A 16,354-nucleotide genomic window follows, 5' to 3' on the forward strand; every position below is an offset into this window, starting at 1 on the left:
CTGCCTCTTATCAAAATCTCCTGATAAATAATTGCAGAGTGTGGGTTCAGCAGCAGAGCTAACAATTCTGGGGAAAAGCAGGATAAGGTGGTCTGATTTACATAACAACAACCATCCATGTTTAGGTTAAAACCTGCACTTATATTTTTCTTGTCTTCAACAAATAAAACTATTTAGGTTCATTGAAAACCTCTATGCTGCTGATCCTGCAGTATAAGAAACGAACATTTGTGCCTTAATTTCAACAGAGATACAGTATATTAGCTTCCTCTATTTAAGGAAGAAATTTTGTCAGACTGTACTGTTCATTGGTTTGCAGATTTAACACTAACGTTTCCATTCCTTCACATACTCCAAATGAGTCAGTGTATGATTTTTAACACTGTAAATATTAATAGTGAAATTTGAGGCATGAAATTAGTACCAGAAAATGCTAGTTTATAATAAGTCTTAAAACAGCATAGGTTATAAAATGATTGTGTATTTGACATTATGTGGAGGGACCAAAGCTCTTAAAGAGATTCTTGTTGAAATGCTCTGTTTGCATCTTAAGAAAAGCTGTCCATACCCTTCAACATTTTCAGCAATTAATACTGGGATGCATGTCACCAAGCAACATTAGAGTGTGGTCAAGAAGGTAGACGTTATTAATGAGGAAGAACACACAAACTAGGAAAGATTGTTGCGGTTTATTTTTGCCTGAACCTACTGTGAAGGGCAAAATTCTGTCTTTCTTGTCTTTGTCCCCCTCCTGAATTAATTCATTACAAACAGAGGGATAACAGAGGATTAATTGGGACAGTCTCGAAGAGATTAGGACAATTTGAGGGTATGGTTGTATTATTTGTCTGGAAGACTTACCATTTTACCAAAAGTTATATAAGATTTTGGTAAAATGATAAGTCTTCCAGACAAATAATACAACCATACTCTCAAATTGTCCTAATCTCTTAGAGACAGGCATTGCTGTTCTATTATTATTGTGATTTAATTGGTTTTACAGTTATAGTCCGCCCTTCACTTTTGTGGGGTTTAGGGGCAAATACAGTAAGCTGCAAATAATCAGATCCGTGAATGCTTAACCTGCAAATGTAGAGGGACAACTGTATTACTTTTGGAGAGCTTCAGTAAAGCACTTCTCTAAGAAGGTAGGATAAAATATTTTAAATAAACACTGGTATTAGGAGTGACCTCACTTGTATTCTGTATGTATGTAATCAATTCATGCCATGCTTTTCAAGGTAAAAACATGTACAAAGCAAGTTACGAAAAGTATGATGTGAAGGGCAACAGACACATGCACTTTCTCTCTCTCTCTCTGTCCTTCTCTCTCTGATCTTTAAGGGTGGTTACCCACTTCTCAGACTGGCAAGCAGTGCCAACACTGATACATCAAGGTCAATTTTTTTAAAATGTTATTGTTGGCTAATAATGATTGTGAACCTACTCTCTAGGTTGCTTCATACATTGTGTTTTCTGATTGTGAATAATATGGAGAAGCTTCTCACTGAAATCAGTGGGACTTGGTAATATGTAAGATGCTGAGTCTGAAACCATGTTCCCATCCATTTCCTCTTGGGGAAAAGGCATGCAACATATGACCCATAGGAAGCCTTTGTGCCCCCATATGTGTGTGGTTTCCCTCCAGATCCCAGATATCTCCTAAGTTTTCCCAAAACTTGTGTTGGAAGAATAGGATTTCTGTACCTCAAAGCTTCCAACAGTAGCAGTTCTTCGTTAAAGCAAAATGCAGGACATTGTTTTTGTGTGTGTTAGTAGTGACAAAAACAGTATTGTTTATTTTTTTTTAAATGCTTTAGACCTTTATTAGTTTCCAGTTTAAAAAAACAAAACAGAAAATTTTCTTTTTGAAGAGGGAGTGACATGCAGCAAAACTGGGATAAGAGGTTGCATTGCTCCCTAGATCTATCAGAGTTGCCCACCCTGACATAACTTTGTTGCCGTCTTCTAAGGTTCCATTGGTACTAGAGATGTAAAATTTCCATGAATTTTGAAAACTCAGGGGAAACTGTTTTTCAGAAAAATAAAAATACAAAACAAGTTATGCAGTAATTTAAGTTTCCTACGCCTTCAGCCTTTGCTAAAAGAAACAAAAATAGTCGAATGTCAAAAATGTCAAAGCCAAACCTGTTAGAGTCTTGCTTTAAATTAGCAGAGTAGCAGAAATGTGCTCTTGTCTAACTATACTTTCCTAAGAACTGAGACTGACTCCAAACAAACAACAAAGATGTAGTTTGTAGTTTAAAAAACAAAGGTTTACTAATGACTTTAAAATCTATATTTACATAGAAGCTATATCCTAATATAGATAGTGAATAGCTCAGGTAAAAGAAATATGTATCTCACCACCATTCAAAAGAAAGGTGAGAGTGTAGGAAGATGGAAAAACAACAGCTCAGTTGAAAAACTTTAAGAGAGTCATGATTTTTATTATTATATTTATTTGTATCTTGTTCTTTTACCAGAACTGGAACTCAAAGCAGCTTCACAATATTAAAAGAACAATACAAATAAAACATAGGAAAGAGGTGCATTAAAAAGGAATTAAATTATTACACTATTACAATAGATAGCTATTAAAAGAATAAAATACATTTTAAAAGATAAAACTGTATAAGGCGCGGGACAGACCATCCACAAAGGATGGTCTCCCAGCGCCTAGCTTTGGTCTGCAGGGAAGCCGCAGCCTCCAGACCACAAAACTTCCCTGCAGACCAAAAAGAACCCGCAAAAAGCAGGTTCTTCTTGCAGCGCCATTATGATGCCGCAGTGCGCCAATGGCACACTCACGACGTCATAATGGCGCTGCGACATGCGGACGTTAGGCATCCATCACGTAATGATGGTGGCTCCCATCTGTACAGGGCATCGCCATTTTGACGCCCTCATCACGTACGAGGGGTGAGGGGCGTCTAGAAGCGCTGCCCCTCACACATGACGAGGGTGTCCTATCGCGGGCCGTCTGGACCGGGCCTAGAACATTTTAAAATGAAACAACATCCCAAGCTGGTCCTTTACAAATGTTTTGTTATAAAAGCCTGTCTGAACAGGTAGGTCTTAGCTTGCCAACAAGGAGGGAGCCATTCTGGTCTCTTTGAGAAGGGAGTTCCAGTCTAGGGGCAGCCACTGAGAAGACCCTCTCTCATGTCCCCACCAACCGTGCTTGTGATGGTATTGGGATGGACAGAAGGGTCTTTCCAGAGGATCTCTGATAGTCCCAAACGGGGAGTGACCTAAGTCACATGGTTAGTTTGAATGAGAGAGAGGGGGGAGTTTTCATGCAGAAATTCCCTATCTATCTAAGGAGGGGGAAAGAGAATGCAAAAGTCTTCCAACACAAGCAAACAAACAGAAGGCTAGATCCTTTTTTAGTCTTTGTGGTGTTAAAAGATAGGCATTAAAAATGTGGTATTAGCAGTTTTTATATAACGAATCTTTCTTTTTTATATAATGATTTTTTTCTTTCAATTTTTTTAGGAACATAACATCTGTTTTGTATAATTTTGATTGTCATAAAATTATTATGTTTGGAATCGGAAAGGTATCATTTACTCAGACAATAATTAAATTGAAATTCCATTTGTTCATATGTTTATTTATGTTACAAATAGATCTACAACTTTCTGAACTGCAAGATACCTCTCTGCTTTTGTAAATTTATTAAGCACAGGCAAAAAAACAATACAAACAGATGAAACCATCAACATTAGTAACACAGAGAAAATTATTTTGTCTCCTCTAGTTCTCTGTAGTGTTAATGAGATATAACGCACTCATTCTCTTGAAAAGAACCGAGAACAGATTGCCAAGACCAAGAATTGCAATTATCTTATACTGTGCATTATCTTATGTAATAGTCTTTCTCGTATATTATAGGTTTTGGAAAGAATGTTGTGGGATTAAATATATGAACATTGTCTTAAACATTTTATTCATCGTTCTAAAAGAAAATATTCTATAAGGAATAATCCAATTCTTTTCATGGTTTTCAATTTCCCCTGACTAAAGTAGACTCATGAGCCTTGACTCTTTGAGTGAAGTTGTATGTCTGTGTCCTATGCCCTTAAACTGTAGCAAAGTGTCTTCACTCAGTGATTAGTTATAGGTTACAGGAGCATAACTGAAAATGTAAATCTGTTCCATCTATTGGAATGAATGAGAAGACCCTAACATGCAGGCAAGAACCCAACTTGAACTTAGTATACATGTGTTGCTTTGGACTGTGATGACCATGCCTAGCCTGAGAATATAATAAGAACCTACAACAACAGGGTTCTCAGATTTGAAGGTTGATGAATCATAGCTTTAATTTAAATGTCTTTGAAAGGTCATAAACAAACACATGGACACCAAGGCCATCCACCAATGGCTTTTAGTTATGATGCCTGTATATTAGTTTTATTTATTTCTTTATAAAGCTGCCCTGGATCTTTTTTTTTTTTTTTCAGAATGTGATATATAAGTATAATTAAAATAAGCATGAGTCGAATGTGAAACACTCACATCTTCATGACAAAATGAAGAAAAATAGCAGAGACAGTAAAACCAACAAAATTAGCCAATTAAAATGTCTTGGCAAATGGAAAAGATTTGAACTGATGCCTAAACAGTGTTGCCCCTGGTTGCACCTGCATGGTAGGGCCAACAGCTATGTACAGTGGACCCTTGTTATACGCTTGGGTTTGGTTCCAAGATCCCCCATGTATAACAAAATCCGTGTATGCTCAAGTCCCATTAAATATAATGACATAGCAAAATGGTGTCCCTTATAAAAAATGGAAAATCAAGGTTTTGTTAGAGAAAAAAAATCTTTGGGATGGTTGATGTCTCTTGTTACCGGTGGTTCTGGACTGGTACCAACTGGAACAGATGCAGTCTTCTCAGCTACTCAGGATCAAAGTAACTTCCACACAGATTTTCACTCAAATGAGGGTTTATTGACTTTGTTGCTATTTACACTTTACAGCAGGCTACTATACATCTGTACTCTTTCAGAGTCCATGCTAGAAGCTCGAATGTGACATCAGTCTTTGTTCTCACACAAGATCAACTTTCCCACCAAGTGGACACACCTCTTTCTCATGAAGTCACCATACTACACAAGACCATAACAATAATACATTTGTTTATATTATGTCTCAGCACATGTCCTTGAAGACGTTCTTCCAGGCCTAGTCTTTCTGGCCTGCAACAGGAACCATTTTAAACTTTAGTTAACCATTGCCACATCTGAACATTTTCAATACAAATTAGAAATATATTTTAACAGGTTTGATATTTGAAATTTATATTTTTTTGAACATTTTCAAACCATGTATGCTTGATTCCGTATATAAAAAATCTGTGTATAAGAAGGGCTGACTGTACTTTATCTTTGATGTTAGAGTCACGGTGCCTCTGAATCCCAGTCACCTGAAAACGCAGGAGGATGGGTGCAATTGCACTCATACCCTCCTGGTAGGCTTCATGGGACATCTGGCTGGCCATGCTGACAACAGAATGCTGGACTGCATTTGGCTTTGTTCCAGTATGGCTGTTTCTGTATTTTTATGTTCTTAAAAGAACTGTGGACAGAATTGTGTATTTTAAAAAAAACTTATAGTAATCATATTGGAACTGTACTCATTAGGAAGGAGAAAAAATGGTGGCTTCTTATTTGGATCCAGCATGACTTGTTCTATTTGAGCATCTCTTGATACAGCTTGACCTCTTAGACCTTGCAGACAAAACATCTTCAATCTCAGGAATGTCTTCTTGACCTGCGGTGCATGTAGCATGATCTCTTTCCACAGGGCTTTGACTATTTCCCTCAGAGTAGATGGCCATTTCTCATGCTTGCCAATCAACTGCTCAGCCATGAGGAGATCTGACATGCTGATGAGTAGCTGAGAAACTAAGAGTCAAGTTCTGGAAGTACTTTTTAAACTACTGCATTCTGAAACTGTGTTCTACTCCAGAATGCAGACTGTTTTAAGAGCTTTTTTTTTCAGTTTGCCACCAAAGAATTGTTGGCGTTCCACTTGGGGGTGAGATGCAGTGAGTGTGTTCATAGGGGGGCAATTCCCCCCCCCCCAGAACCACCAAGATAGCCCACCCAACACTCAAATGTTATCAGAAGTTGGAATTTGCATATGATTGCAGTGATGCTGGTCTGCGTGGGAGGGATCACATCTTGAGTATATTAAGGCTCAGCTGAAACATCAACCCTAAATTGGCAGCCTGTTTTGTAGGCTATAAAGACAGACCACCGTTTGGCCAGTTCTTAGGGAATGTAGGCAAAGCACCCACTCTTTCAGGAAAAGGGAAACCAAAGGGAGAATTGTGTGGAGGCCTGAAAGCTGTACCACTTTTGCCCTCATATCCTTTGGCTTTGCTTCTTTGCAAGCAGGTAAGAGGTTGAGAACAGAGGAGGGGGGAAAAACTCTCATAATCATATCCAGCTAGCCAAGTGAATATGAGCCTTTCCTATCTCCCCCTGTGCTTCTTGTTCCATGTTTTCTTTGTTTCCTCTGGGAAATTGTCTCCAGAGAGGTGAGTGCATGAGTGGTTCCCTCCTCTGGAATTTTAGACATCTAGCCCCCATCCTATGCCAATTTGATCAGAAATATACCCCACAGAATTCTTAATTTGTTAACTGCCATGATAATACCATACCTATTTCTGATGGACAGCTCAGTTTGTAACCAGGCTCCACTGATGACTAGCTCAGTAGAGTCAGTAGGTAATATAAAAGTTCAGTCTAAGATATATGATGCTTGATCACTAATTCTCTCACATTACTAACACTTTGGCATAGCAGCCATCATGATGGAAGTGCATGTGCAACTTTGCCTTTGGGCCTCAAAGCTTCCTTTCTTCAGGCTATTGCTAGAGTATTTCCAAGAGGTGAGATATAACTCCATGCTATAGGAGGGCTTTCTCCACTTCAGCCCCCAACCTCTGGAAGGCTGCCCTTCGCGCTCCGCGCACCACTCACCTCCTCAGTTCAGGAAGGGGTTAAAACCCACTTATTTGAACAAGCTTACCCTGACCAGTATTCTCCCCCCCGCCATGTCAGCATTGTTGTGCCGACATGTTATATTTTATTATTTTTACTGAACTGTTTTGTATTTTGTTTGGTGTATAATTGTATCAGTTATTTCTGCTGTTCACCGCCCTGATTTTTTAGAAGGGCGGGTAATATAAATAAATTTATTATATTATATAGTATTCCTTCTACAAAAGTGGGAACTGCAAAAATAGAAAGCAAATGTCCAGCAGTCCATACAGTCCTTTCTCATGTGTCCCCTGGAAAATGGCCTACTTTCTCAGGTGTTTTCCTCTATTTCACATAATATTGCAATTCAGATCACCATCCTCCTCCAGCACATGCTTTAATTCTGGGGATTTATGGATCATAGCTGACTTATGGATCATCGGATTCAAGACTGAATGGATAGGGCATAGCAAGGAAATGTGAGATTTTTAAGAAGTTATTTATCTAAGTGTGAACAGCACTTTATTTTGCAAAGTGTGGAGTGGACACATGATATATAAATGTCATTGAATCCATGGCCATGAGCACTTCACAACAAGCTCTCTGTGGACTCCTAGATGTCAGAGCAGCTCATGTCCTTGTAATTGAACAATTAGCCATAGGGCATGAAAGGCAAATATATGTGTTATTGGAAGAGGTTGAAGTGTTAGAAAGGGAGTGCAGTATGCAAATGTCTCGTTGATTATAACAAAGTCCTATACAAAATAGCATTTTAATAGATAACTAAATTGTGGGAGCGAGATATCGCAATGAAATTGTGTGGATTATGATAGGCAGTAAGTATATAGACAACAAAATTCCAATATATAATCAGTGGCATCATTACACTCCCCAGAGCCTGAGAAATATACATTTTTTAAAATTGTAACTCCCAGAATCGCTCCAGCCAATGTGGTCATTAGTCATGATAGCCAAGAGATTCAGTATGTTGTAGTTCAAAAAAGAGGGATTCTTCTACTGGTTTTTAAAAAATATTTTGCCTGATAACTGAAGATGCTTGAAAGCTTGTATCTATTTTGTACTCTTTGGTTAGCACTGGTTAGGTATTACATCCAGTATTCCTGCTTCTGTTTTTTTTATACATATTTCCCCTAGTAAAGAGTTGCACAGTCTGGATGGTGCTACAGAGAAAGGGTCATATGTACACACTGACCTCACTTCAGGAGATGTTGAGATGTGCAACAGAACTTTCACTGAAGATCTCAAATTTCAGTAAGGCTCATATGAGAAGAAGCTGTCTATCAAATACCTTAACCAAAAGCCATTTAGGGGTTTGCAGACTAAAAAGCACACCTTGAATTAAACTCAAAAGGACATTAGAAGACAGTGCAGTTCTTGTAAGACTAGCATTATATGGTCTCTAAAATGCACCAGTCGGCTCCTGCATTTTTTACTAACTGCAGCTTCCAAACACTTTCAGAGGTCAGCCCCAGACAGAATGTATTGCAGTAGTCTGATCAAGAGATGACTAGGGAATGACCCAGTGTGGCCAGATCTACCCTTCCAAGGAATAGGTGCACCTGGCACACCTGCCAACATAGGGCAAAACACACTCCCAACCACATCAGCCACCTGACCTTCAAGGACTAGTGCTGGGAACAAGAGTGATCCCACTCTACAAACCTGATCTTTCAGATGAATTGCAACCCCACCTAGAATATGCTGCAGTCCCGATCCCAGGTTAGCTTTCCTTCCAAGGCAACACTTCTATCTTGTCTGGGTTAAGCCTCAATTTATTCACCCACATCCAGTCCTTTACAGCATCCAGACAATGATTCCAGACTTCCACACTCTGCTTAGGATTAGTTGCAAAAGAGAAATGTACTTGAATATCATCAACATATACAAACAGATCTCTCAATGTCATCCCCCAGAAACTTCATGTAGATGTTTAAAAGTACAAGACACAGTACTGTTCCCTTTGGAACCCCACAAACTAATGGTCAGGAGGCTGGGCAACAGTTCTCCAGTACTGATGTCTGGGAACATTCAGACAAAAACATAAAGATAAAAAATACTACAACCAGTGCAGAGCAATGTCCCCAAGCCCCATATCAGCCAATTGACCCAGAAGGATACCATGAATGCTGCTGAGACCACTAGGAACACCAGCAGCACACTCATATGTCCCACTCTTGCTCTGGGTCCATCACCAAAGATGCCAAGGCTGTTTCTGTCCTATAACCAGATTTGACCCCAAATAGAACGGATCCATGTAATCCAGTTCATCCAAGAAAGCTGAGAATTGTGCTGCCACCACTTGGACTAAGACCTTACCTAAGAAGGGGAGATGAGAATCTGGCCAGTAATTATGTAAGGACATGAGGCTTAAGCTGACAAACTTCCAAAAAAAAAAAAGAAGAAGAAGAAGAAGTGGGAAAGGTAACCAGCAAAGTAAATGGTTACTTTAAAATTATAACTGTAGTATGAATTCTTGTTGACCTTGGAACTGTAACAATTTTAAAACCAATTTTATAAACTCTGAAGAAGATGTAATATGGTGAATGTGATCTAATATAAACCTTTAATGAGATCTAATGTTGATTAAATCACATAAGAAGGACTTATTTAAAATAGAACTGTGCGGAACTCTGCTGTTAATGAGTTAGCAATAAGACGAGTATTTGCTTTCTGACATAATTTGCTCTGGAATCAATCATTTCAGGCTGTAGTTACATGGTGCGCAAAGTGTTACCACACATTTCCAGGTAGTAAAACCTGGTTCACCTAATGACAGGCTCCTGATGGAGTTGGTTGCTCATTTATTGAATGTACTGTATATTCAACTCATTAATCAGTAAGGCTCTCATTAGAATCTCCACTTTAGAAATGTCCAAGCTGCAACTACAATGACTTCCATTATTACTCTGAGCTCTTGATGTGTGGTATCCCAAACATGAAGACTGAATACTCTGATGCAGCTGTTATGTATTTGATTGATTGATTGACTTATGAGAGGTATATTGAGGCATTCACCAAGGACAATTCAATGTTGCTTCTATAAAGTTTTTTTACCAGGTTTTTTTTTTTTAACCAGGAAACATCTGAGAGAAAATTGTGTATAGTAGTTGAGTGAGTGATGAACTTTCTAGCATTTTAACCAAAAGGTACATTTTCGTTGGATTTTAACAATGTGATATTAGGTTGGGTTTCTATCATGGAAAATATAAATACTTGAATGGAAGATTTAAAAAGAGGGAAATAAAAATCAATGTTATTGTACACTATAAATTACGAGCACATTTACTGAAGGATTAGAAATCTTGTGAAGGAAAGGAGGAGTCATATACTGACTGGAAAACATTATCTGGTCAAGAATTAGAAATGAAGACCAGAAAGTCATATTCTCTCAGCCTAAGAGCAAAGCAGTGGCAAACCTCCTCTAAATAAACCTTGACAAGAAAACTCCGTAAGTCAAATTTGACTTGAAAGCATAGAAAACAACAAAGACAATCCCACTGATATTCATATGTATGCACCACCTCACTGTTCTAGGGTCATTGTCAATAGCTTGTTGTTCTGTCTAGTGCTTGGAATACCTAATGGGGACATTTTATTTCATGTTTTGGGGTACTTTCATATTCTAAGTGCACATTTGGTGTAGCAACACAGAACTCAACCATTTCCTGACTTTGTCCTACTAAATAGCTGGACACATCCCCCCAATCCTCCTATTCTCTGACAACATGGAAATGGCCATGTTGGGGAACTGTGGTGATTTCAAGGCAGATTTTATGTAGGATTTTGGCCATTGCATGGTCAGAATTCAGGTCTCCACAATTACCAAAACAGTATGTTGAGATAGTGTACAAAAATCAACCTAATTCATTAACAGGATGCCAGCCATTTTCTTCAGGAGGCAGGTGAGGAAGACTATTTGTTGTTGTTTTTAACTGCCCTTGAGTTGTCCCCTACTCATGACAACCCTCTGGATGAGACATCTCCAAGACCCCCTCTCCTCAACCTTTCTGTTCAGTTCCTGCCCGTAACCTCCCTGATTAGGTCTATCCAACTAGAGTGTGGTCTACCTCTCTTTCTACTGTCCTCCACCTTTCCAGGCATTAATTTCTTTTCCAGTGAGTCATGCCTTCTCATGATGTTGGCTCTGAATTCAAGCTTATCAGATACTTCATCTAATGGCCCTGGGCCTAGCAGGAACAAGAAGCAACAAAAACAAAAGATTTGAGAATATGAAATGGCCCTTTGAAAAGTCAAACCTGTTTCTGTTCAAAGCATAACATCTCAATATATTTATATAGGGTTAATGGAATATAATAACACTGGAAATGCTATTACACTTTATTTTAATTTATTTTGTACAAAATATCCCACTCTGGTACAAAATATCCCTAGAAATTACCATAAAAAATGTGCTTTGTGGAAAGAAAAGCTGTGAGGGGACAGGTTAGCCCAGCTGTGACTAGGTAAAGAACTGGAATAACAAATTATTGCCAATCTCATATTAATATCTAGTTTGAACTGATTAGACTTGTCTGAAATGTTATGGCTCAATAATTCTGCTTTTGACTAGATATTCATAAATTCAGCCTAGACAATGAAGAAATAGAAATAATAAAAGAGTTCCTATACCATGAATCAACATTGATCAGAACAGGGACTGCAGGCAAGAAATCAGAAGAAGACTAAGAATGGGGAGAGCAGCTATGAAAGAACTAGAAAAGATCATAAAGAACAAAGATATACAACTAAGCAGGAAAGTCAGAATCATATAAGCAATTGTCTTCCTCATTACCATGTATGGATGTGAGAGCTGGACAATTAAGAAAACAAATTTAAAAATACATAAATTTATTTAAGATGATGTGCTGGAGAAGAGTGATGATGATACCATGGACAGCCAAAAAACAAACAAACAAAGAAATCGGTCCTTGAACAGATCAGGTCTGAGATGTCCCTGGAAACCAAGATGATTAAACTGTTGCTGTCATATTTTGGCCACGGTGTGAATAGTAATGACTCATTAGAAATTACCATAATGCTAGGAAGAACACATGGTAGATGGATGAACTCCATTAAGGAGGTCACAGGTATGAATCTGCAAGAACTAAGGAAAGTAGTGGAGGATAAGGAGTCTTGAAGATGTCTCATCCACAGAATCGCCATGAGTCTCGAGGGCGATTAATAACAACAACAATTCTGATTTTGCAAAATATCCTCTGACAACCAGGTTTAAGGTATACTCACCTTTACCATTTTCTGCACACCAAAAATGAAATAGACAAAAAACTATGGGAAAGAAGAGAAACAATAGAAGAAAAGTCCACATGGTGTAGTTAACTTCAACACCAAGTGTTTAATTAATTTAACACGTCCTCTCAATTATTTCCTGCATGAATCAATTTCAAGTCATGCTGACAGTTTGGATTTTGTGCCAGAATGGGTGAATGTGATTCTTTATTGAGATTATAGGAACCTAAGCACTTCTGTGTATGTTTCTAGAAGTCTTGTGCATTCGTTGTATTATTCTATGGCGAAGTGCCCCACCCGCTCAGTCCATGATTTGCTACTGTAATTTATGGGCCCTACCCCATGAAATACACACACAGTTAAGATTTCATGACCCACAGTGCAGGTTAATCCGCTACACTTGGTTTATAATTACAATGTAAACTTGCATAGTGACCTGGAAGAAATGTGGCAATGTCTGCTCATAATTCATGAGTCTGTGATATGGAGGCCTGCATTGTTGTTGTTTTGTTTGTTTCTGTGCTTGCTTGCTTGTTTGTTTTACTTAGGTAGGAGGTTTGTAAAAAGGATAGAATTGGGATGTAAAACTCTTATTGGCTTGGGCTGATGACTGCTGAGAGGCAGCAAAGTAAAGCCTAAAGAGGGCTCCGTGGCTTGATTTAGAGCCCCCTTGGCCAGAGAGGGCCAGGGCCAAGGCTGGGGCTTAAGTTTCAGAGCCCAGAGGCTCCATCCTGGGTGCTAGGCAAGCCCCAGCTGACTGGGTGGCAGAGTCTGCCCCCAAAGTCAAACGGGGCAAAGAGGAAAGAAGATAAGGAAGGGGGGAGAAATGAGGGTGGAGGGAGGGAGGGGTGAGGGACTTTTGTCCCCAATGGCGTCAATTGCCATCCATGAATGCTCAAATCAGTGGATGGTAAGTCCGTGGATAAGGAGGGCCCACTGTATAATAATGAAACAGTAAATACAAGCAATCAGCAAATGTGTACAGCAATAAACATCTCAGGAATAGACATCTCAGCAATGTAGGCATCTCAGAAGCTGGAGCCACCATTACTGAAAGTGGATTTGAAATTGCACAATATTTAAAAGATTGGCAAAATTAAGAGTTATTCACCTGGTCCTGGGGAGTGTGTAAGAAAGTTGCCAGGTGAGGTTCTTTTGGGAGGACATATCACAGTTGGGATGCTACCACCAAGAATGCCCTCTCCTTGGTAACTAGCTATTGTATTTTACTTGTCAAGTAATGCAAAGAAGGAGCTGGACATGTGTATCTTGGTTTTGCTTTCTTCAGATTTTCAGAAAAGCTAACATCAGTATCCTGTTCATGGTTCCTGTGACAATATTTCATAATAAAAGTTGTGGCACTTATCTGTGTTGTCACACGAAATCTGAAGCATGAAAGACTGTATAATTATTCACAAAAGCACTCTTCAGGAGGCTGCAGTCACAAGATGTTCTTCCCAATTAGACCTAGAGCCACAAGTATTTTTCACAAGCCCTAGACCTACCCTTCATGTATCCCAAATTACTCAAGAAGGTCACAGCTTGCTTCTGATAATCCTAGAATAAATCCTGCCATTTGAATTCTGGGTTGTTATTGAATTCTGCTTTTCTACTGATTCATGCTCAGGCAATGGAGTGCCTGATAATCACACCTTTTTAAAAAGCCACATATGCACACTGCTCTTGATATGTACAGCCCCATTCCTTGAAACAGGCTGCATCTGCAGTCCCCAAACCTATTTTGTAGATGCCACATTTAAGGAGGTGATAGTTCCAAGAGTCTGAGTATGTATGTATGTATGTATGTATGTATGTACGTATGTATAATATTACAGAATATTAGAAATGTTCTGGATATACCCATAATATCCAGCCATGCTGAAGGGGAGAATTCTGTGAATTATAATCCCCAAAAGAGAAACTTTTCCAGGCAAAGCAAGCTACATAAAACTGGTATGTATTTGCCTGGTTGAACAGGAAATCCTTTCTCTCTCCTTTTCCAGAGGATGAGTGGTGGGGAGTATGTCTTTCCTGAACAAAGATCTGAGAGATCAGTTTATCTGTTCAGCAAGTTGGTAGATAAGGAAAGATGAAGTGGGTTTAATTTAAATTACACTTGGCCTTCCACATTTGCCAGGATTAGGGGCACAAAACCCCCATGAATGTGGAAAAACTGTGAATAAATCTGCCCCCCCCCCACAGAAGCCAGTTAAAGGGAGGTGTGCGCAGGGAAAGAGGAGCAAGTGTGCATACTCCCCTTTTCCCCCTGCCCTCCCATCCCTTTAACTGGCTTTCACAGGTAGATTGGTGCCTGCCTTTTCCACACTCTCACCTATCCCCTTCAAGCCTCTTTCCCTGGCGGATGGGTGCTTGCCTTCCCCAGCCACCGATTCACCTGGGAAAGGGGAGGTGGTGGATCTGTCCCCTCCCCTTTTCCAAGTGGATTGGGGCAGCAGTCTGACTGGGAAAGGGATAGCGTTGGCACGCACATCCTTCTTGACTTCTCCTGAGGGGAAAACGAGGGAGAAGGAAGAGGAGTGTGTGGACACCCAGTCTTGACCTCACAGATAATCAAAATCACAAGTGTCAAAGCTGCGAAAGTGGAGGGCCAAGTGTAATTGTTTCAGCTCCAGAATAGAACAGCTCCAGAACAAGCCGATGCCTACTTTTTCAGCTCAGTTTTTACACAATAGTGCTAGCATGCTCACTGTCATAGAAGCCTCCCTTTCCATTCAGTATATAAGTGGTGAACTAAGGGATGCACTCATGACATATTCTGAAGCATCTTCCTCACCTGATGTTGAATATTAACAGATGTTCTGTGGTGTGGTTGGCATAAACTGAGCACCACTGCAGGCCCCTCTGTCATGAAAGCATTTTTTTTCTAAATCTGGTTATTTGAAAACTAGGAAGGGCAACCTGTTAATGACTTAAGAGGGCATAAGTGTAAGTTACACCTGTGTAACTCACTTTTTTGATCATTCCAGTAGTTAGAATTCTCTACAAACTGGACAATGACCAAAATATTTTCTCCTCCTGTCCCTTCAAACCCAAACTGTTGATATGCTGTTGCAGGACTTCTAAAGCAAGGGCATTATCCTCCAGGACTCTAGAGCAAGCTCATCATCCTCTAGGAGTGCCAGAGAACATGCATCCAGCTATAGGAACATTGTTGGAGTCTATTCCACTGCCCCTCCCACTCTCCACGGACCAGTAAATGGCCAGGTTGAAAGTGGGCTACAGCAGCATCTCCCAGTCCAGGCTATTACCCTAGACCTGGTTCCATAGTAGTAAAAGAAAAGTATTATGTTCTTTTGTACTTTGATAAAGGAGTTACAATTCTCTACTAGAGAGGTCTAGTCCAGTGGTTTTGATGCTTTGATTCTCCAATTGCCCTCTGCTTCAACTGCCAGAAGCTCCAGACAATGATCAGAGATACTAGGATTTGAAGTCCAAAAAATCAGGAGGACCAGAGGTTGAGAAACTTTGCTGTAGTCCATTCTCCTGAACTACAGCAACAGAGCAGTCTAGAAGATAAACTCACCAAATTACAAATCCCTTCATTCCATGGTATGGGACTTTGACCATCATATCAGACTGTTGTAACTGTGTAGTGTAGGTGCACTCCTAATTAGCTATTGGCTGTTCCTCTCTACTGGACTGGCCTATTCACAAATATACACATACCTCCTCTTTATTTTCAGGCTGTATTTGTTGTGCTTTGGTATATAGCTGTTGTTTTAGATGGGGAAGGGGAAAGACACAGGACTCACATTTATTTCTATCATTTCTATTCTCTGTTTCATATTTGATGTCCTGATCTTCCTTTGTCCCCAGTTTCTGTATTCTGTATTCACTCAACTTTTTGTATACTTTTCCTTAGATCACTGCCATTGATGGAAACTCACTGCTCTGTCAATCCATCATAACAATGTGGACATAACTTTTTGAAATGACAGGCAGCTGAAATGTTATCTTTTACAGAGACAGTAGGAAGAAGAAGCTCTTTAAAAACAATCTGAACATTTCTGCCCTAGCTGTACTGACAAAATCAAATATGGAGCCTCTGAAAGAGACAAGGAATGTATA

General features: G+C 39.4%; 1 protein-coding gene across 1 annotated transcript in view; it reads left to right on the top strand.

Annotated features, from left to right (window-relative positions):
- The window catches only part of LOC121929338 (cadherin-6), a 197,764-nt gene that overhangs the window by 107,871 nt on the left and 73,539 nt on the right, over nucleotides 1-16,354 (top strand). The gene's annotated exons all lie outside the window — the stretch shown is intronic.

Source organism: Sceloporus undulatus, chromosome 4 (genome assembly GCF_019175285.1).
Source record: "Sceloporus undulatus isolate JIND9_A2432 ecotype Alabama chromosome 4, SceUnd_v1.1, whole genome shotgun sequence".
NCBI lineage: Eukaryota > Metazoa > Chordata > Lepidosauria > Squamata > Phrynosomatidae > Sceloporus > Sceloporus undulatus.